This window comes from Cebus imitator, unplaced genomic scaffold (assembly GCF_001604975.1).
Source record: "Cebus imitator isolate Cc_AM_T3 unplaced genomic scaffold, Cebus_imitator-1.0 Scaffold12, whole genome shotgun sequence".
NCBI classification, from domain to species: Eukaryota; Metazoa; Chordata; class Mammalia; order Primates; family Cebidae; genus Cebus; species Cebus imitator.
Window position 1 is genome coordinate 12,641,107 of NW_016107327.1, and position 24,222 is coordinate 12,665,328.

The 24,222-nt window shown below is 35.1% G+C and overlaps 1 pseudogene; it reads right to left on the reverse strand.

The window, feature by feature from the left end:
• The window catches only part of LOC119467093, a 66,775-nt pseudogene that overhangs the window by 14,752 nt on the left and 27,801 nt on the right, over positions 1 to 24,222 (reverse strand).

The window sequence follows — 24,222 nt, forward strand, 5'->3', positions numbered from 1 at the left end:
CAGAGTCTTGCCATGTCACTCAGGTTGTAGTGCAGTGGTGTGATCTCGGCTCACTACAACCTCTGCCTCCCAGGTTCAAACAATTCTCCTGCCTAAGCCTCCTGTGTAGCTGGGATTACAGGCACCTGCCATCATGCCCAGCTAATTTTGTATTTTTGTAGAGACAGGGTTTCACCATATTGGCCAGGCTAGTCTTGAACTCCTGACCTCAGGTGATCTGCCTGCCTCAGCCTCCTAAAGTTCTGGGATTACAGATGTGAGCCACCACACCCAGACTCCCCTTGATAATTCTTCTTGACTTATGTGTTATGTAGAAATGTAGAAGTGTGTTGTTGAATTTCCAGATATTTGGATATTTTCCAGTATTTTTTAAATTGACTTCTGGTTAGTTTCCTGAAAAATATACGTTGTTTAGATTTTATTTTTTAAATTTGTGAAGCTGTGTTTTATAGTCCAAAATGTGATCATCTGTCTTGGTGATTGCTCCATGTGAGCTTAGAAAATGTGCTTATTTTTGCTGTTGAGTTATTCTTGAGGTTTTTTTACATCTAGCTGATTAATGATGTAGTTCAATTTAAATATGTCCTTCCTGATTTTCTGCCAGCTTGATCTATCAATGATTGAAACAGGGTTTTGAAATCTCCAGGTATAATAGTAAATTTCTCTAGTCCTCTTTTAAGATCTATCAGTTTTTGTTTTCAGTATTTTGCTGCTCTGTTGTTAGGTGCATGCACATTTAAAGTTGTGACTTCTGAAAAAAATAGATTTGTTATCAAAGAAAGATGTTAAGCTTTCTCTAGTTCTCATACTTTTCTTTTTCCTAAAGTTGTATATATCCTAGATTGTTTTTAATTATTATTTTAATTATGGTTATTTTAGTATTATGTACAATTATTTTATAATTATTATGGTGCAATTTTATCTTTGTAACGTATTTGATTATTTATATTTAATGTAGGTTTCTTGTACACAACATACCATTAGGTCTGTTTGCTTTTTGATTTTGTTTTTCTTTAATCCATGCTGACAATAGCTGTCTTTTAATAACTATATTTATACCAGTCACATTTAAAATAATATGAACATGATTGTAATAACAGACATTCCACTTGTAACTATTTTATGCTTATTGTGTTTGTTTTCTTGGGTTTTTCCCCACCTTTTTCTGCCTTCTCTGGTTTTAATTGAAAACTATAAATTCATTGTTTATTCTCTCTTAGTAAATCAATTTAAAAACACCTTTTAAAATATATATAGTGGTTCTTCTAGAGTTTACAGTATACATTTATAACTGATCTAAATTATCTTTCCAATAACACTATTATGTTTTACATGTAGGTGGATTCCTTCTAAGAGAGGGTTTTCAATTTCTCCCTCACATTCCTTGTGATATTGCTGTCATTCACTTCACTGACACATGTGCAATAATCTTTTTCTCTTAAGACTGTGGATTGTGTTTTAGCATGCTGTATAATTTTTTGCTGGAAGCTAGGCATGTATTGACTAAGAGAAACTGACTGAAGTTAATAGGTTTTGAATGAGAGAACTTGTGTTACTCTGCCCAGCAGCTGGGCTGTGTTTAACATTTGCTATAGCTGGAGGTGCTAAATTCCCGTTGTTTATTTGTTTCTGTTTCTCTTTTTGACTTTGGCTTCCCTAAGTACTCTTCCTCAAAGGAAGTCTGTGTCTTGTGCCTCTTTCATGCATAATTCACTGTTACTATATTGGAGCTTTGTTAATTTGGAGGAAAGGTATGAGAAAGAAGGAGCATTATGCAACTTTCTGATTAGATCTTAATCTCTAAATGTTCTGAATCTCTGAGCTGTGATCTTCATAAATGTATTTTTTCACTAAGAATAACATTTCCCAGCTGGATCTGGCAAGATGCCAAAATAGGAACAGCTCTGGTCTGCAACTCCCACTGAGACTAATGCAGAAGGTGGGTGATTTCTGCATTTCTAACTGAGGTATCCTGTTCATCTCATTGGGATTGGTTAGGCACTCCCAGAGGTGAGCAGAAGCAGGGAGGGCATTGCCTCTCCCTGAAAGTGCAAGGAGCAAAGGACCTCCCTTTCCCAGCAAAGGGGAGCCATGAGAACTGTGCTATCTGGCCCAGATACTGTTTTTCTCATGGATTTTCCAATCTGAAGACTAGATTCCCTTGTGTGTCTATACCACCAGGGCCCAGGGTTTCAAGCACAAAGCTGTGTGGCTGTTCAGGCAAACACTGAGCTAGCTGCACGAGTTTTTTTTTTTAACATCCCCAGTGGTACCTGGATCTCCAGTGAGAAAGAACTGTTTACTCCCCTGGAAATGAGGCTGAAGCCAGGGTGCCAAGCGGTCTCACTCAGTGGGTCCCCCTCCCACAGAGCCCAGCAAACTAAGAAGTACAGGCTTTAAATTCTCCCTGCCAGTACAGCAGTCTGAAGTTGACCTGGAATGATAGAGTGTGTTAGGAGGAGGGGATTCTGACATTACTGAGACGAGTAGGCAGTCTTCCCCTGACAGTGCTAAGGAGGCCTGGAACTTTGGACTGGGCAGAACTCAACACAGCACAGCAAAGCAGCTGTGGCTAGACTGCCTCTCTAGATTCCTCTTCACTGAGAAGGGCATCTCTGAAAGAAAGGTAGCAGTGCCAAGAGGAGCTTATAGGTAAGATTCCCATTTTCCTGGGACAGAGCACCTGGTGGAAGGGGCTGCTGTGGGTGCAGCTTCAGTGGACTTAAACATTCCTTCCTGCCAGCTCTAAAAAGAGCAGCAGATATTGACAAAAGGGTTCTCCCAGTACAGTGCTCAAGCTCTGCTAAGGGACAGACTGGCTCCTCAAGTGGGTCCCTGGCCCCGTGCCTCCTGACTGGGAGAGACCTCCCAACAGGGATTGACAGACACCTGATAGGGGAGAGCTCTGGCTAGCATCAGGCTAGTGCCCCTTTGGGACACAGTTTTCAGAAGAAGAAGCAGACAGCAATCTTTGCTCTTCTGCAGCCTCCACTGGCGATACGCAGGCAAATAGATTCTGGAGTGGACCTCCAGCAAAATCCAGCAGACCTGCAGAAGAGAGGCCTGACTGTTAGAAGAAAAACTAACAAACAAAAAGCAGTAACATCAACGTCAAGAAAAAGGACACCCATGCAAAAACCCCACCCAGAGTTCATCAGCATCAAAGATTAAAGGTGGATAAATCCATGAAGATGGGGAAAAACCAGTGAAAACGTGCTGAAAATTTCAAAAACCAGAATGCCTCTTCTCCTCCAAATTATCACAACTCCTCTTCAGCAAGGGCACAAAACTGGACAGAGAATGAGTTTGACAAATTGACAGAAATAGGCTTCAGAAGGTAGGTAATAACAAACTCCTTTGAGCTAAAGGAGCATGTTCTAACCCAATGCAAGGAGCTCAGAAGCTTGACAAAAGGTTACAAGAACAGCTAACTAGAATAACCAGTTTAGAGAAGAACATAAATGGCCTGCTGGAGCTGAAAAACATAGCACAAGAACTTTGTGAAGCATACACAAGTATCAATAGCCAAATCAATCAACTGGAAGAAAGGATATCAGAGATTGAAGATCAGCTTAATGAAATGAGGTGTGAAGAGTAGGATTAGAGGAAAAAAAATGAAAATGAACGAAGAAAGCCTCGAAGAAATATAGGACTATGAGAAAAGACCAAACCTACAATTGATTGAGATCCTTGAAAGTGACCAGAACAATGTTACCAAGTTGAAAACACTCTTTAGGATACTATCCTGTAGAACTTCCCCAGCCTCATAAGACAGGCCAACATTCAAATTCAGGAAATACAGAGAACACCACTAAGATATGCCTCAAGAAGAGCAACCCCAAGACACATAATCGTCAGATTCTCCAAGGTTGAAATGAAGGAACAGATGTTAAAGATGCAGCCAGAGAGAAAGGTCAAATTACCCCCAAAGGGAAGCCCATCAGACTAACAGCAGAGCTTTCTGCAGAAACCCTACAAGCCAGAAGAGAGTGGGGGCCAATATTCAACATTCTTAAGGAAAATAATTTTCAACCCAGAATTTCATATCCTGTCAAACTAAGTTTCATAAATGAAGGAGAAATAAAATCCTTTACAGACAAAAAATGCTGAGGAATTTTGTCTTCCATCCTCCACCAGGCCTGCCTTACAAGAGCTCCTGAAGAAGCTACAAAATATAGAAATGAAAAACTAGTATCAGCCACTGTAAAAAGACACCAAAATATAAAGAACAATGAAAGACTGAAGAAACTGCATCAACTGATATGCAAAATAACCATCCAGCATCATGATGACAGAATCAAATTCACACATATAATAATAACTTTAAATGTAAATGGCATAATGCCCCAATCAAAACACACAGACTGGCAAATTGGATAAAAAGTCAAGACCCTTCAGTGTGCTGTATTTAGGAGACCCATCTCACATACAAAGACACACATAGTCTAAAATTAAAGGAAGAATATTTATCAAGCTACTGGGAAAGCAAAAAAATGCAAGGGTTGCAATCCTCGTCTCTGATAAAACAGACTTTAAACCAGCAAGGATCAAAAAAGACAAAAAAGAGTATTACATAATGGTAAAGGGATCAATGCAACAAGAAGAGCTAACTATCCTAAAAATATATATATATATATATATATATATATATATATATATATATGCACAAAATACTAGTGAAACCAGATTGATAAGACAGGTTCTCAGAGACCTACAAAGAGACTTAGACTTCCACACAATAATAGTGGGAGACTTTTACAACCCACTGTCAATATTAGACAGATAAATGAGACAGAAAATTAACAGGGATATTCAGGACTTCAACTCAGCTCTGTACCAAGCAGAACTAATAAATCTACAGAACTCTCTACCCCAAATCAACAGAATATAAATTTTTCTCAGCACCATATAGCAAGTATTCTAAAATTGACCACATAATTGGTAGTAAAACACTCCTCAGAAAATTAAAACTAATGTAAATCATAACAATCTCTCAGACCACAGTGTAATAAAATTAGAACCCAGGATTAAGAAACTGACTCAAAGACGCACAACTCATGGAAACTGGACAACCTTCTCCTAAATGACTACTGGGTAAATAATGAAATGAAGGCAGAAATAACATAGTTCTTTGAAACCAATGAGAACAAAGAGACAATGTACCAGAATCTCTGGGACACAGGTAAAGCAGTGTTTAGAGGGAAATTTATGGCACTAAATACCCATATCAGAAATCAGGAAAAATTTAAAATCTAAAATCAACACTCTAACATCACAATTAAAAGAACTAGAGAAGCAAGAGCAAACAAATTCAAAAGTAGGCAGAAGACAGGAAATAATTAAGATCAGAGCAGAACTGAAAAAGATAGAAACATGAAAAACCCTTCAAAAATTAATGAATCCAGGAGTTGATTTTTTTGTAAAGACTAACAAAATAGACCACTAGCAAGACTAATAAAGAAGAAAAGAGAAAAGAATCAAATAGACACAATAAAAAACGATAATGAGGATATCACCACTGATCCCACAGAAGTATAAACTACCACCAGAGAATGCTATAAACACTTCTATGCAAATAAACTAAAAAAATATATCCTAGAGGAAATGGATAAATTCTTGGACACATACACCCTCCCAAGACTAGTTCAAAAAGAAGTTGAGCCCCTGAATGAATCAATAAGTCCTAAAATTGAGGCCATAATTAATAGCCTACCAACCAAAAAAAGCCCAGGACCAGACTGATTAACAGCCAAATTCTACCAGAGGTACAAAAAGGAGATGGTACCATTCCTTCTGAAACTATTCCAAACAATAAAAAAGAGGGACTACTTCTTAACTCATTTTTATGAGGCCAGCATCACAAATTTTGTTGTGTCTCTGGTAGCACTACTTACAATAGCAAAGACTTTGAACCAACCCAAATGCCCATCAATGACAGACTGGATAAAGAAAATGTGGCACATATACACCATGGAATGCTATGCAGCCATAGTCTCACTCATAAGTGGGAGCTGAATGATGAGAATACATGGACACAGGGAGGAAATATCACATACCCAGGCCCGTGAGGGGTTGGGGGGAAGAGTAGGGAGAGCATTAGGACAAATACCTAATGCATGAGAAGCTTAAAACCTAGACAACGGGTTGATAGGTGCAGCAAACCAGATTCATTCACCAGGAGAACCTGGTGGACTTCCTGAGGTAAAGGTCATGAAAATGTGGAGTCCCCTAAGAATATGTTCTTCTGCCAGAATTTTTTTACACTTATGCTCCTTCACACTTATCTTCCAGCAGTTTGTCAGTTACCATTTAATTGTTCTTATAAGTTTATGACACTAGCAGCTTTCGCTTCAGGGGAGCATATCTCAGCAGGGACTAGGTTCACCTATCTCTCCAGATTTCTAGATGGCAGTTTGCTCTGAAATTTTTGTAGTCTGATGGTTCCAAGAGAAGTCATTGATTCTCACTTTGTCCAGCCGCTTTTTTTTTTTTTTCCTCCTGCAATGTCAGGAGTGATGACTTCTAAGCTATTTGCACATTTAAACTGAATTCAGAAGTCACCAAAAAGCCTTTTAATCATGTCTTTTCTTCTCTTTTGTCTCTATTTCAATTTTAGGCCTTTGAGAAATTAAAAAGTTAGCAGAAAATACATTACTTTGTTTAAAGAGCTAAGACTTTAGGGATAAGGATCATAGATGCATACATATATATGGGTATTATAAAGTGCTTAATTCAACTTAATCTGTAACTCCCTATCTCTCTGGAATGTGAATTTTCTAGGCAGTTAGTTGATTTTCTGGAAAATATTTTTTGAAATTATGTGTCTGACATTTTTTCCCAAAATGTGAAAAAAATCAGCCTCCTTGAGTAGTATATATCAAACATAATTCTTCCTTCTTTTGATGATTCAAGAGTTCAGATATAATGATAATGTATGATCTAAGGCACTCTGTGAAAACCTCAGATCTTCTCGGTCTTTATGTTGGCTTTACAGATTATCTTGTGTTTGCAAGTTCTTTCACATTATTTTTCTTGTTCATTTCAGATTTCAGTTGACACTTATTCATGATGCCAGTTTGCTTCCATCATGATCAAAGTTTTGAATTCTGTGTCTAAAATAAAGCACATCATTTTCCATATGCCCTTGAAAGTTATTTCATTAGCAAATTATACACTTTGAGATGTATATTTTGGCTACTAATGGATGCTTTTGCTTATTTTCATGTTCTCAACTTTGTCCTGAATAAGTCCAATTATCCAGGTAGGAAACATCCAGATAAATGAGGTGCCACAATTCATATCAGGAGCTGTAAGCAGCTTCAAATTCCTTGTTATATAAACAAAATAACTCTGAAGACATACAAAATAAACCTCTTAGAATTATAGTTATTATCTAAAGCCTGAATATTAATTTTGGATAATTTGCTTCATTATATTTTTGGAAATTAGAATCTTTATGATTTATATTTGTGAAATGGTGTTATGGCTTTAATTAGTGAAAATTATTTAACTTCTAGTCATTCAAAAAACTATGATTTTCTCACAAGTATATGTAAAATAAGTTTCCTATACTATTTTTTCAGGAATATTCAGACAGCAGAGGCACTGCCAAGAAGCACATCTTTAAACACACACTGGGCTCTCAGTGCCTGCTCATATTTCCTTTGATAAATTAGAAGACAGGTGTGAATCTTGACTTCTTTAAAAGACAGTGTAACAGGATACTCAAATTCATTTTTTAAAAATTTTATTTCTGTTGGCAATGATTAGTTTTTCTAATATTCTCCATTTCCCTCATGTAATGAGGCTTTGTTAACAGCATCACTAAAGTCCACTAGGACTGAGATAATACTTGGTAAAAGGAGATGGATCCATATTAAATTGATGAGGAGCCAAAATGAAGGAGACTCTCAAGGTCAATTGTTCAACTAATGCAATTGGGGTTAGCATTCCAGGAAATACTTGGCTTTTGTGCACAAAGATAATCACAAAATGCATTTGTAAGAATGATTTTAGAATTCCCCGATAACAGTACAGATTCATATTATAATCATAAGGGAAGCTCATTCACTTGAAAGCCAGCTGTGATGCATAATGGAGTTGGATTTTAGAGGGCCATTGATGGTGATCTCTTACTGCATTGGTACCTGCTGTGACCTTCAGTAAGGGAAGTATGTTCTTCGCCAGAAACCTTTGCATTCTTGGGTACATAATGCTCTAACACTTCTAAATTCAGTAATAGATGCACAGGTGTGATTTGAGGTTAGTGAACAGTAAGAGACTGAGTCACCAGCATTATATTATGTGAGTCATAGTTGGAAAAAATTTGCAATTTACTGAACTCAGAAAGTTATGAGCCCAATTGCATCTGATTTCATAATTTTAGAGCAATAATCGGCTTTTGCATATTTTTTGAGTGCCCATGAGTTTGTACTTCTGATTCCATTAGAATGTAAATAAAGTGACTCCAGTTTTCCAATCCTCTTTGGTGTGTCTATGGTCCTTTGGCATATATTAAAGTTACATCAATTAACTGTTAACCTAAGTCCTTGTCCCTTAATAAAATAACACCAGCCTTTGTTAAATAAACACAAACAGATTTTGATATTAACTTGGAGTGTATGTATTAAGGATAGTTCTGTAACCATTGGCTTAGCTTATTTATATTCTATATGTACTCTTAAGGTTTTATTTGGAGCTTATATTATGGTTAAGAATAAAGAGTAAGTTTTAAAATGCCATCATACTGTCTCTTTACATCCAATATGTGTTGAAACATTTAAAAGGCTTTTGATTGATGACCCCTGTTACCAAAAGAAAATTTCTGATGATCTAAGGACACTCCCCACCCCTGCTACTCCACCAATGGTTAGTCAAACCTTCCAAGTAGGTATTTGATTTCTTAACTGGGACCAAAAGGAATCAGCCTGGTTGATCAAATGACTCAGTCAATAGCAAGATCCGTGTCTCCACTCAAAATGGAAATAAGGCCTAGGAAGTCTGAGACTTGTCAAGGTCAATCTGTCACTGGCAGAACATTGTACTCTATGCATGCCTATTCAAGCTAGCAGCAAGGTGTTTATTCCTGTATATAAGAATCACAGGCCAGGTGTGGTGGCTTACACCTGTAATCCAGCATTTTGGGAGGTTGAAGGGAATGAGTCACTTGAGGTCAAGAGTTCGAGACCAGCCTGGCCAACATGGTGAAACCCTGTCTACTAAAAATACAAAAATTAACTGAGCATGGTGGTATGTGCCTGTAGTCCCAGCTACTTACGAGGCTGAGGCATGAGAATTGCTTGAACCTGGGAAGTGGAGGCTTCAGTGAGCTCAGATTTGCCACTGCACTTCTGCCTGGGTGACTGTGAGAACCAGAAAGAGAAAGAAAGAAAGGAGAAAGAGAGAGGGAGGGAAGGAAGGAAGGGAGGGAGGGAGGGAGGGAGGAAGGAAGGAAGGAAGGAAGGAAGGAAGGAAGGAAGGAAGGAAGGAAGGAAGGAAGGAAAAGGAAGGAAGGAAGGAAAAGGAAGGAAGGAATCACAGTAAGAAAATACCTTCCTCTTTTGTCCACTGGATGCTTTCCCTTTTACCTCTATAACCGAGTCCAAACCTACAGAAAATATGAGGAATTTTTAATTCAATGATCATGATACTTATTCTTGAGTTGCATAATTCTTATAGATTCTTGCTATTAATCCCTAGAAATAAAAATAGGCAGATAGTTGATCAGTACATTAGAAAATGCTTTATAATTTTAGAGAGTTGCAAATATTAATGTTAGAACTTCCTGATCAAGATTGTTTACTGTTTCCCAAACTTTTTTTTCACAAAATACATATTGAAAAGCTCAGTAGTTTTTATTCTAAATCATTTTTCATTTTTTATGAAGGGTATCTTCAAGTATTTTTTTAAAGAAGGGTACATGGCATTACAGTTTCTTAGTTCTTTTAGTCTGCAAAAATATTTCTATTTTGTCCTTGCATTTGATTGATAGTTGATTTCCTTATGTACTTTCACAGTCAATGAAATTTATGTTTCTTTCTGGATATTCATGAAAATATCTCTGCTTTTTAGACTTTTGTTCCCAGTATTGTTGCAGATTTTGTTCTTCCTTTTTGTTTATCTTCCCATATTTTCACTGGGATTTTTAAAGAGTCAGGAGGTATTTAAATTTAGTTGCTTGTTTTGAATGGAATGTGTAGAATCAACATTGCAGTCTTATGCAGAGGCATGACTGTATGCTGTTCAGAAGAATGGGCTCTGGAAACTGGTTGCCTGGGCTTAAGTGCTGGCTCTCTCCCTCCCTTGTTTGATGCTGTCTGAATCACTTAATCCTTTAGTGAAGAGTCTTTGTCTATAAAATGTGCAGATCCTAATAGCACTATTTTATAATTGTTTTAATGATTAAAAAATTATACATGCAATGCAGCTACAAAATGCTTATTTTGCAGAAATAGTCAATGTTAGCTATTATGGAAAATGACATTCATGTTGGCTTGCATAAATTTTATGAACCTTATGCTTACTCAGAAAGAGTGTCTGATATTATGCCAAAATAACACACTGTAGTATTATTTCTCCACTTTATTTCTTTTTCTCTTTCTTCTTTCTCTTTTATTTTGCCTAAAGTGATGTCAAACATATCACCTTTACAAATTCCTTTGACCAGCTGTGCTAGTATTTAAAGGTGATGATTTATGAAGTGACCACATTCCATCTTCTTTCTGAATAAATATTTATGGAATCTTAGTTATCTTAGAGATAAAGAGAGAATGGGTAAACTGCCCATGGTTTAATGCATCAGAAATACACTGATATTAACAGATATGGAGTGAGACATCTATTATATTCAGGTGAAGTTCATCTTTAAAGAGTAAGGTATTTTAGTAATTTTGAAAATCAAATAGAGAAACAAATTTAACTACAAGTCTGGAAATATAGTTTGTGCACCTCATATTACTAACTAACCCAGTTTGTAACTTTGTTTTATTCCATTACTGACAACTGAACACCTGCTCCCTGTACTCGGTGTTTTGAAAATGACTCTGTAGGTTGTGCCTTGCACAGCAGCTTCTTTCAAGATACAGGTGTTTAGAATCTAGGGCAGTAAACACAGTCAGCAGGTTCCAAAGTTAAGCTGAGTTTGTAAAGCCACCTGTAAATTGTAAAGCATCTGAAGCAATGCTCATCCAAAGCAATAAAAATATTATAAATAAGTTATTTCCTATGAAACCATCAGCAGAAGGTAATCCAGAAAAGAACACAAATCAACAATTTTATAAATAATATGTTAATATTTTGTTTAATAACATAATTTGAAATTCACAATAATGAAGAAAAGGGCAAAAAAAAAATCTCCTAGGCATGATCTATTGTTAAAGTCAAAGAATTTGCAGTAGAGAATTCTTATGTGCAATAATTATATTTGTAGCAGGCTAGAAAAAGGTTACACATACTGTAAATATTAAGTTTTCTGGATTTGTATTCTAAGTTCAGCATTGAGTTTACTGAATTGGAAACTGGGATTAGATTTACTTCAATTACTATGTTTAAACAGAGTTTTATTTAGGAAATAAGAAAAAGCAAAAAAGCATTAAACAAATACAACTCCAAACCACAATGAGATACCACTTTACGCCATTAGAATTACTATAATAAAAAACATAGATAATAACAACTGTTGGTGAGAATGCGGAGAAATTGGAAATGTCACAATTTGCTGGTGAGAGTGTATATTGGTGCAGCCACTTCGGAAAGCAGTTTGGCAGTTCTTTATAGTGTTAAAACTAGAGTCACCATATAGCACAACAATTTCACTCTTAGGTTGACCATTCCCAAAATAAATAAAAAAATGTTACACAAAATTTGTATGTTAATGTTCATGACAGTGTTATAATTCATAATAGCCAAAAGCTAGACACAGCTCAAATGTACATTAACCAATGAATAGAATAAACAAAACTGATATATCTATACAATGGAATACTACTCCACAACAACAAAAAAATACAATGAATCATTGATGAATTGTACAACATGGATTACCTTGAAAAGATTATACTCAGTGAAAGAAATCAGCTGCAAGAGACCACATTACATCATTCTATTTATATGAATTGCTCACAATACGCAAATCTATAGAGACAGAAAATAGATTAGTGGTTACGAGGGGCTAGGGACAGGAGAACAGGCAGTTTCTGCTAATTAGACTATGGTAGTCATTACATAATTCTGTGAATATACTAAAAATATCTGAATTGTACACCTTAAGTTGGTGAATTTATGGTGTGTGAATTATATATTGATGAAGATGTTTAAAATATACTTTTACAAACAAGTCAATTATAGACACATTAGACATATTTATTCACTATTATAAATTTCAATCTGAGAGCAGACACTTAAGAATCTTTATTTTTGTCTTGCATGAATGAGCTAATATCCAATGGTGATTTACCACAAAAGAAATAATATTACTTTAGAGCTTAATGCAGTCTACTTATAGGCACTCAAAAAATCACATTTTACTGACCTTAGACCTATTACATTAACATGTGTGTATATCTACAACAGGGACATAAACTGTTTGGAGGGTTAAGTTTCTTTCTCCAGAAAAAATGCAAGTGAACATAAATCACAAATAATACACACAGTCTGTGAGTCTTGAAATTTATTGTGATAATTACTTAGTGTGAACTGATTAATCATAATGACCAGTAATGATGACTCTACAAAACAAAATCAGCAATCAAGATAAACATGCATAGGAGTTCAGAATTTTTAGTGTATCTTAAAATTAGCATTGAGTAAATTAAAGGTGTTTGGTCCTTCAATAAAAACAAACAACAAAAGAACAAATTAGCACAAGTATAAACTCGATGAGGACAGACATTTTAAATTTACTTGTGCCTTTTAAAACTCAGTTTCTAATACAGTGTGTTGCACACAACAAAAATTCAATGTATTGTTGTATAATAAATTAATATGTGAATCCTTCTCTGTATACATTAATTGGTTGATACTTCTCCTGTCTATTGACAAGCCTAGGACTGAGCATTTCAACTTCTGTTTCATAAAATCATGGAGTTCTTTAGATGTGCCACAGGGGTCAGACAACTATCTTGTTGCTTTTATATATACCATCCTAGCTTGTTTGAAGAAGGAATTAAAAGCAATAATAATAGAGAAATGGCCTGAGAAGAACTAGTAACTCCAGCCTCTGCACCACCAATTGGAAATATGAATATTCTCTATGAATGATTCTAGCAATATGCAGCATTTTTTCTTTTACTTGTTAGTATATGTGGAGTTGAAATGTAAACTATTGTTGGTTGCTAAAATAGTCATTGTGATGACTCTGTCATATAGCTAGCATTGTTTTATATATTAGGTTTCTGTAAGCAAATACTACTAACAGAATTTACTTTTACTGAAATGGAGGTCACAGTTAAGCATTTGAGAATATTTTAGAGTTGGCTGGTAGTCAACAGAGTGACCTAAATTACAGAGAAACTGGAAATAAATTATCATGGGACACAGGAATATGTCTGTGATAATATGATCACATTAATTCTGACTGAATACAAGCACGATCCTCTGTCAAAAAATTTAACATCATGAAAATTTACCCTGTGTGCTAAAGAAGCAGTTATCAGGCCTGGCACAATGGCTCACACCTGTAATCCCAGCACTTGGGGAGGCCAAGACGTGCAGATCACCTGAGGTCAGGAGTTTGAGGCTAGCCTGACCAACATGGAGAAACCCAGTCTCTACTAAAAATACAAAATTAGCCACGCATGGTGACACATGCTACTTGGGAGGCTGAGGGAGGAGAATTGCTTGAACCTGGGAGGCAGAGGTTGCAGTGAGCCAACATCCCACCATCACACTCCAACTCTAGCCTGGGCAACAAGAGCAAAATTCTGTCTCAAAAAATACATAAATAAATAAAAATAAAAAGACTAAAAACAGAAGCAGTTGTCATTAAATAACGTGTGTCTAAAAAGTTTATAGCTTTAATTTCCTCTTTGGTCAAATAAGGCATGTTCAATAAGATGATTTCTAGCTCTGAGGTTCTTTTAATATAAAAGAAGTAGCCTGTTCATTATCACATCATGCAGATTTTTCCAAATACACGTCATTCAGATTAATTAAAAATCTCAACACTCTGGAATACATGTATTACCAGCATTGGATCACGTTCTAATAATGTTAATGTTTGTTAATCTTCACTAAGTACATGTTCATCATAATTGCTCAATTTTAGTCTATCCAGCTATAAAATGAAGGGATTTAGTCCTTTTCCCACTCTTTTCAATCGAGGTATGACAGTGTTCCTTCCTGTTATTTTGTTTGTTAATTAATTAACAGTGAGCAGCATCTATTATGTATGAAGCACTTATTTCAGCTTGAGGAGTACATTAGTAAAAAGAGAGACTTGGAACCTCTCTTCATGGAGAAAGGGTTAAAGAGTTTTTTAATAGCGTAATGTTTATTTGGCTTGTGATTAGTATGAAGTATAGCAAGAATTGTGGCCGCAGCATTTTAGAATTAGAAGAAACTATAGAATGTATATTATGCCACCACTTTAACAAACATGGATATCTAAACCTATGGAAGCAAACAGCAAAGATTATAAAGCAAGTAACAGAAGACAGGAAAAACAGAAAACGTTGACGACTAGTCAATTCTCACTGTAAATTTATAGTTGTTGTATGAATAACTCATTTCTCAAGAGCAATAAAGTGCTACATGTAATTAAATTATTCTCTGGCACTTAGGATAATATGAATTTACTTGTTAGGTGATCTCTTTGGGAAATGTAAACAACACCAAAAAACCTAAAAAGCAAAATCTAATTTGCTTTTCATAAATATATTGCTCAAGATTATTTATCTTCTAGGATGCTACTTTGAAAACGTAATTCTCTCAGAAATATTTTCCCTCCATACTTTGCATCAATTATTTTATATTTGATCTTCTCTTGTTCAGACTTTCCATGAATAAAGTACTTTCTTAAAGACTAGAAATGTTAAGCAAATATTGAAAAATATCTTTTCTATTTGTTGTCAACTAAACAGATTTGAGCATGAGACTTCCTTCTTTTGTGAAAGTCCTACTATATAGATTGTCATTGGACTGTCTTTCCCACTTTCTAGATCTCCTACATGATGTAGGCCACCAGCCTGAGTATCAGAAGAGCTGTGATTTAGCCCCATACCTGTCTGTATGTTTTTGGGCTAGTCACAGAGTGACTCTATACTCCAGTTTATTAATGTGTAAAATGAGGGAAATTTATAATAATTTTAAGACACCTGTCAGCTGAAAATTGTATTTTGAGAGTTAGTAAAGAGAGTGTAAATGGTAATTCATTGAATTTTATTGGATAATGCTAGTTCTGGTATTCCCTAGTGCTATTCAGTGATACATCTATCTCCTCCTTCTGGTCAACTGGAACTAAGAAAAGAGCATCACGTTCTTGGGCAGAATGGCAAACAACAAGAAGAAATCCAAATAGAAAAATTCAGAAAATAAAAATCAGTAAATGCTACCTATTAATGTTGCAGAACATGGAATATTTCTTTATTTTTCTTTATTATTTGTTTAAGAAGCATCAAACATATATGAACATTGTATATTTAATTTTAATTTATAAATCTATTTTTTTAAAATCCAGGGAAAACATTTGGTTTTAAATGGTCTTCCAAGATTGGCCAACAAATTTATTTAAACAATCCCATCAATAGTATCCCATTTGTAAAATCTTTTCCAGTATATGAAGTAGTTCCTTTACAGAATATCTATATAAAAGACAGCATAAACTGAGAACATTAATATCTATAATTTACAAGATAATAGAGCCAACTTAGCTATGATCCAAAGTAACAAAGAAAAAGCAACAATAGAGAAAGGTATCTGTACAGATTTGTGACATGAATTTGCCAAATTATATAGTAATAAATCTTGAGAGTAAGAATAAACCAGGTTGTTTTAAGAAAACTACATAAATAATGTATGCTATGAGTTTTGATAAATTCTGTGTCACATATCCACTACCACAGCACTGTATGTAGCAATTTTTTTATTCTGTAACCTCCGCCTCCAGGGTTCAAGCGACTCTCCTGCCTCAGCCTCCCGTGTACCTGGGATTACAGGCATGCACCACCTGTATTTTTGTATTTTTAGTAGAAACAGGGTTTCACCATATTAGCCAGGCTGCTCTCAAACTCCTAACCTTAGGTGATCTACTTGCCTTGGTCTCCCACAGTGTTGGGATTACAGGCATGAGCCACCGCACCCAGCCTACATGAGAGTTTTTGTTGCCATACATTCTTATCAGCATCTAATGTAGTCTCACTATGCAATCCAGCAAACACATAACTGATAGATATTTATACAAATGAGTTAAAAAGTTATCTGCACACAAAAACTTGCACATAAATGTGTATAGCAGCTTAATTCATAATTAACAAAACTAGAGGCATCCAAGAGGACCTTTGGAAAGTGAATGGATTTTAAAAACTTGTGTTACATTCATATATTAGAATATTATTCAGTGATAAAAAGAAATTGTCTACCAAGACATGAAAAGACTTGGAGGGACATTAAATACGTATTCCTCAGTAAAGGAAGCGAATCTGAAAAGTCTATGCAGTCATCTCTTGATATTCATTGGAGATTGCATCTAGGACTCCTGGTTACCCAAATCAGTAAATTCTCAAGTCCCTTACGAAAAATGGCATAGTTTTGCATATAACTCATGCACATCCTTCCATATGCTGCAAATAATCTCTAGATTACTTATAATACCTAATACAATGTAAATTCTATGAAAATAGTTCTCATACTGCATTTAAAAAATTTGTATTGTTTTTAATTCTATTATTTTAAAACTTATTTTAAAAATATTTTGATCCATATTTGTTTGAATTCATGGATGGAGAGTCAACTATACATACATTTGATTCCAACTGGAAAAGGCAAAGCTATGGAGACAGCAAAAAGACTAGTGTTTGCCAATGATTCAGAATAGAAAGGGAGTGTTGAGTAGGTGGTTAAAGGGGCTTTCTAGGGCAGTGAAATACTATCATGGTAACTATATGACATTATGCATTTGTCAAAATTCATAGACCTCTACAGCACAAAGAATATATCCTAACATAAGTTATGGGCTTTAATAATAAAGTATCAATATTGATTTATCAATGGTAATTAATCTATGACACTAAAACAAGGTGTTAATAGTGGAGGAATCTGTGGTGGGTGAGGAGAAGGGAAATATAGAAACTCTTTGTACTTTCTGCTAAGTTTCCTGTAAAGTTAAAATTTTCTAAACATAGTCTATTTGTTTTAAAAATGGTGTATAATATACATGTACAGCCTAAGTACACATTCAGAACCACGACCTGTGTAAGGAAAGACTGCCTTATAGCTAGCTGGTCATCTGGAAGTCTGGTACTGACCTGTGGCTGTGATAAGAAGGAAAGGAGCTAGATGGAGGTATGTATGTGTCATTTTAAGTCAGAACCACCACCCGCCTCCCACCCACCAGCCTCTGGAATCTGACTGTAGCTTGTCCACATTGTTTAATGTATAGATTCATGGTTTAGCCTGGCAACCAGTGGCATAGCTTAGATTTGCCACATGACCAGCAGAGTATAAAAGACCCAACTGTAAAATTTTGCCCAGTGTCACCTGAAATTATAATTTCTTACACATATTTTGATGGTTGATATTTCAAAGACAAAATGCATATTGTGCTGCTAAGAAAGGACTTGATAGAGTTGTGCTAGAAAGAGCAGAAACTTGATTGCGCATGCTTCATTTTCATGTTGTACCATATCCTTTACCTCCATTAAAGGCTTGCTTATGTTCACAATGTGGAGTCCTGGGAGGCTTTCTGATTATCCAAGATAAGAAATAGTAAATTCGCAAAATTCTGGAACAAACAAGTATGATCCTTTTAATCAAAAATCTTTCCCTCCTTTTAAAGTAAAACACAATTATAATTTTGAAGATAATTATGATGGTTGGTTTAATAATTTTCCAGCTTTATAATGGGTTTAGCAGAATGTAACTCCATCAAGTTGAGGAGCACTTAGATTTATGATGGTTCAACTTACTAATTTTTTTTTTTTTTTTACTTTACAATGGGCTTATTGGGGTGTTAAATACATATTCAATTTCCAATAGGTTTATTGGAATATAACGCTAGCATAAGTTGAGAAACAACTGTAAACATATGCTTGCTTCCCTTTATTATTTTACCATATCCATAATAATTTCTGAATATTACTTTGTTTTACTACCTTCTGACCTTTATGCTTCTTTCATCTAATATTATATTAAGATTTACTCATTTTCAGGGCTGGGCATGGTGGCTCATGCCTGTAATCCCAGCATTTTGGGAGGCTGAACTGGGCAGATCACTTGAGGCTAAGAGTTTGAGACAAGTCTGGGCAACATGGTGAAGCCCTGTCTCTGGGAAGTTAACATGCAGTGAGTGTTGATTGATTGCACCACTGCACTACAGCCTAGGCAACAGAGTGAAACTCTGTCTCAAAAAAATTACTCATTTTAATAGCTGTATTGATATTTCATTAAGGGATATTCCATTTCAACTATCTTCTTGAAGAATATGAATTTCCAATTTGATAATATTCTGATAAAACTTACTATAAACATTGCCCTGCATGTTTTCTAATGTACGTGTGCATGTCTACCTGTAGGGCATAGACTTAAGGATAGAATGTCTGAGTCATGAGTAATATGTTGTTTTTCAAACTTTACTAGACAATGACAGTTTTCCAAAGCGCTTGTATCAATTTATACTCCCAGCAATGTATGCGTGTTCCCAAGGCTCTGACTCCTCTGAAACACTTGGTACTGAAAGACTTGATTTGTCTGTCCCATTGCAATTTTAAAAGCATTTCCCTGGTTGCTAGTTTGAGAATCTTTCACCTTTTTTTTTTTAGCCATTTATTTTTTTCTCTTATCGAAATCCCTAATCTATTTCTTCATTTTCCTATAGGGTTGCCTATCCTTTCCAAACTTATTTGCAAATAATAATTCTCAATACCCAGAATAGCATATTTCCATTTTGTTTTTCTTCAGGATTTTTGTTTTATTTTCTTAGGCTCTAGCTGTTGCCAGTATTACATCAGTGAATATATATTTTTTTCATTCTATATGTTATGCTTCTACCTTTCAGTTTGCCAATTGCCATTATACCGAATCATTCTTAGATGAATTTCATATTTATTATTTTCTGGTTTCTATTTCCTTTGTGGATTTTTTTGCATTCAATTTGATTTTTGTAAATTTTTCCTCTATATCCGTTATTTGACTTTTTTTGTTGTATTCATTCCATTACTCGTTTATATATTTTTTCTTTTTCTAGTGATTATTACTTCCCCACATTTCTCTGTTCTTGTCAATCTCATGTTCTTTCATTTCTTTCTTGAGATTAATTTTGGAAGGGTAATCCACTTTTTTATTGCATATCCCTCTGACAAAAAGATGGAGTATTTTCTTCAGTTTCTATTCTTGCTAGTTTTTCATCTTTTTTCTGTGCTGGCTTGCTTCTTTTCTTTTTCTTTTTCTTTTAAAATTTTTGTTTTTCTTTTTTCTTTTTCAAAAAGTTTATTGTTTGTGGCATATTTAGTACATTTATAATTTAGTACATTATAATATGTCACTTATTTAGTACATTTATAATTTAGTACATTATAAGTCATGTAAAAATTTTATACTTAATATGCAAAGCTCAGCTGAGCTTTGCATAAGTATAAAATTTTTACATGACTTATTATTGCAAGTGACTTCTTACTTCCTTTTTAATTCCTTTTCCATTGTCTCTGAGATATTTTCTCTTCTAAGCTCCAGTATGAGGTTTAAGTATTCTAATACATGCTTCTGCTTTCTGGGTCTGAGGCCTATTGAGAAAGCCATCTCAGCTGTCCCAGGGTCCTAACCTTATCCAATAAAATATTTTGTGCTATCTTACCATTTAGCAAGCTATTCTATACTGTAGTTATTCTAGCTATCTGGAGTTCAGGGTATAAGATGAATTCTCTTTTCTATAGGAAAGGTTTGTAGTCTTAATGAATTTAGTTTAATTAAATTCGATCTGCAATCTTCAATTCTTTTATTCCTCCTTTTTTCTTTAGCATGGTTTTTGTTATTCCAGAATAAGATCAGTAAAAATAAAAGCTCATCTGTCCAGCCTACTCACAAACTTTTTTTCCATCAACTTATAAGTTCAGAGATACATATGCAAGATGTGCAGGTTGGTTATATAAGTAAGTATGTGCCATGGTGGTGTGCTGCACAGATCACCACATCACCCTGGTATTAAGCCCAGCATCCATTAGCAGTTCTTTCTGATGTTCTCCCTTCCACCATCCCTCACCCTCACAGGGCCCAGTGTGTGTGCTGTTTTCCTCCATATGTCCATGTGTTCTCATTGTCTTCCATATGTTCAGCTCCACATTATAAGTGAGAAAATGCAGTATTTGGCTTTCTGTTTCTGCATTAGTTTGCTAAGGATAATGGCTTCCAAATCCATCTATTTCCCTGCAAAAGACATGCTCTCACTCCATTTTATGGCTACACAGTATTCCATGGTGTATATGTACCACATTTTCTTTGTCTAGTCTATCATTGATGGACATTCGGGATGGACTTGGAACTATAAACAGTGCCGCAATAAACATACATCAGCATGTATCTTTGTAATAGAATGATTTCTATTCCTTTGGTTATATACCCAGTAATGAGATTACTAAATCACCTGATATTTCTGCCTCTAGATCTTTGAGGAATAGCCACACTATCTTCCACAATGGTTGAACCAATTTACACTCCCACCAACAATGTAAAAGCCTTCTTTTTTCTCTATAACCTTGCCAGCAAATGTTATTATTATTATTATTATTATTATTATTTTGACTTTTAATAATAGTTACTCTGACTGGCATGAGATAGTATCTCATTGTGGTTTTGATCTGTATTTCTGTAACAGTCAGTAATGTAGAGCTTTTTTGTTTTTCATGTTTTTTGGCTGCATGCACGTCTTCTTTTGAGAAGTGTCTGTGCATATCCTTTGCCCCCATTTTAATGGGGTTGTTTGTTTTTTTCTTATAATTTTAAGTTTAATAGATTCTAGATATTAGACTTTTGTCAGATTAATAGATTGCAAAAATTTTCTTCCATTCTGTAGGTTGTCTCTTCACTCTGCTGAGAGTTTCTTTTCCTGTGCAGAAGATCTTTAGTTTAATTAGATCCCATTTGTCAATGCTTGCTTTTGTTCCCATTACTTTTGGCTTTTTTGTCATGAAATCTTTGCCTGTGCCTATGTCCTGAATGGTATTTCCTAGATTTCCTTCTATGGTTTTTATAGTTTGGGGTTTTTAAATCTTTAATCCATCTTGAGTTAAATTTTGTATATGGTGGAAGGAAGGGGTGCGGTTTCAATTTTTTTGCGTACGGCTAGCCAGTTCTCCCAGAACCATTTATGAAATAGAGAATCCTTTCCCCTTTCCATGTTTTTGTCAGGTTTCCAAAGATGAGATGGTTGTAGGTGTGTGGTCTTCTTTCTGATTTCTCTGTTCTGTTCCATTAGTCCATGGGTCTGTTTGTTCTTGTACCAGTGCCATGTTGTTTTGTTTACTGTAGACTTGTAGTATAGTTTGAAGCCAGGTAGAATAATGCTTTCAGCTTTGTTCTTTTTGCTTCAGATTGCTTTGGCTATTCGGGCTTTTATTTGGTTCCATATGACTTTTAAAATAGTTTTTTTTTTTTCTAATTCTGTGAAGAATGTCAATGATAATTTAATGGAAATAGCATTGAAAATATAAATTAGTTTAAGCAGTATAGTCATTTTCATTATATCAGTCTTTCCTAATCCTAAGCATGGAATGTTTTTCCATTTGTTTCTTTCCTCTCTGATTTCCCTGTGCAGTGGTTTGTATTTCTCCTTGAAGAGGTCCTTCACTTCCCTTGTTAGCTGTATTCTTAGGTATTTCATTCTTTTTGTAGCAATTGTGAATGAGAGTTCATTCATGATTTGGCATTCTGCTTACCTGTTGTTCACAACACATTTTCTAAGTTTTCTCAGTTTAAATATTGACCTGACCATATTAGTCAATCTTGTCTTCTCTTGTGTTTAGCCTGTGTTTAAAACCATATATGTGTTGATTTCTAAATATTAAATCACATATTTTGATTTTTGAGATGTTTATATAATTCATTTTATAAATTTCAAATTTCGTTTGAAATCTTTCATCCTTTTTTTTTTTCCTGTTTTACTTTTCCTCAATTTTCTTTAATAGAAGCCCTTGTGTGCTAATGCCAATATCTGGATCAATTGTAGACTGCATTTGTTATCTGTTTTCGATCTTGACTATTGATCATATTTGCTTTCAACCTCCCCTATCTGGTAAAACTTTATGGAATGCTGAACATTATGTGTAAATAAAATAGTGGCTTTAATGATATCTTCTAGTAGAGAAGGTTCTCCTTTTTAAAAATTTTATGCAGAGAAGATGACAGAGCACCCCAATCAACCTTTCAGTCTAAGAGAAAATTGAGATGGGTCAGAGCTGGGTTGGGACATCAGTAATATTCAACCTACTTTGATTAATACCTGATCCTCAAGTGTTGCCATCCTGAATATCTGATGAGGAATCACTTCCCATTATTATAGAAGGCTCATTAGTTCCTTTCTCAAAGAATGAGGAAGATCCAACTCTGAAGTCTGATGTTCAAAATCTGGTAAACTCCCTTACTTGACAACAGTGCTGTTTTTCCAAATCATTTCAAGATCCCTGCAGGAGTTCTCACTCTGCCTTTTAGAAATGGTTGGTTTAGTTGTCCAGCTCCTTACCAGCACCAGAATTCAGCTGTGGGGGAGCCAGCTTTGTTTGAGGCTTCTCAAATTTCCTGATTGTCACAGTAGCCATGCAGGCCCCTCTGTGTATACCCTTCACCCTAGCAGATATTGCAATAGATTGTTACTGAATAACTCCTTTTTGTCTGCCCCCTAAGCTGTAAAATTCTTGAAGGCAGAAACGGCCATACTTTTTCTCTATATTTTCAAATGCCAGGCACAAGATAGGTAGTCTTGTTAATGAATGAAAAATATATAGTCATTATATCATAAGAATCTTTTTATGTATTTTGTATCATGATGCTTTATTGACTGTATAAGAATAGCTAATCAACTAGATTTGTTAATTCTAATTTTATAAACATTATAGGGAATACTCTAAGTGTGCATGTTCTTTTACAGGGTTATTATCCTTCTCTATTGGATTAAAGCCCAGGAACAAACCTCAGCATTAAAGCATATGCAGTACTTTTGCAATAAAGACAATGGCAACAGGCAGTTTAATCACAAATGCAGTAGTATTAGGTATTTTTATTTAAATCTTGTTAATGATTTATTAAGTGTATAATTGCCTCTTTATAAAAATGTATTTCTGTTTCTTTTAAAGCTATTGAAAAATATCCATATTATTATTTTATTTTTTCTTAAGAAAAGTTTTGTGGGTGCATAGCAGGTGTACATTTTTATGGGGTAAGTGAGATGTTTTGATACAGGCACACAATGTGAAATAAGCACATAAAGGAGAATAGGATATCCATCTCCTCAAGCATTTATCCTTGGCATTACAAACAATCCAATTACACTCTTTAAGTTATTTTAACATGTATGATTAAGTCATTATTGACTATAGCCATCCTATTATGCTTCAAATAGTAAGCCTCATTCATTCTTTTAATTTTTAAAATCCATTAACTGTCCTCACCGCCATCACCAGACCCCCACTACCCTTCCCAGCCTCTGGGAACCACCCTTCTACTCTCTATGTCCATGGGTTCAATTGTTTTGATTTTTAGATTCCACAAATCAATGAGAACATGTGATGCTTGTCTTTCTGCGCCTGGCTTATTTCACTTAACGTAATGATCTCCAGTTCCATCCATGTTGTTTCATATTATTTTTACATTTTTGAAATATGGAGTCGTTTTTTTTCCATTTATTTATTTTATTGCATTTTAGGTTTTGGGGTACATGTGAACAACATGCAAGATTGTTGCATAGGTACACACGTGACAGTGTGATTTGCTGCCTTCCTCCCCATCACCTACATCTGGCATCTCTCCACTTGCTATCTCTCCCCAACTCCCCACCCCCCACCATCCCTCCCCTATTTCCCCCCA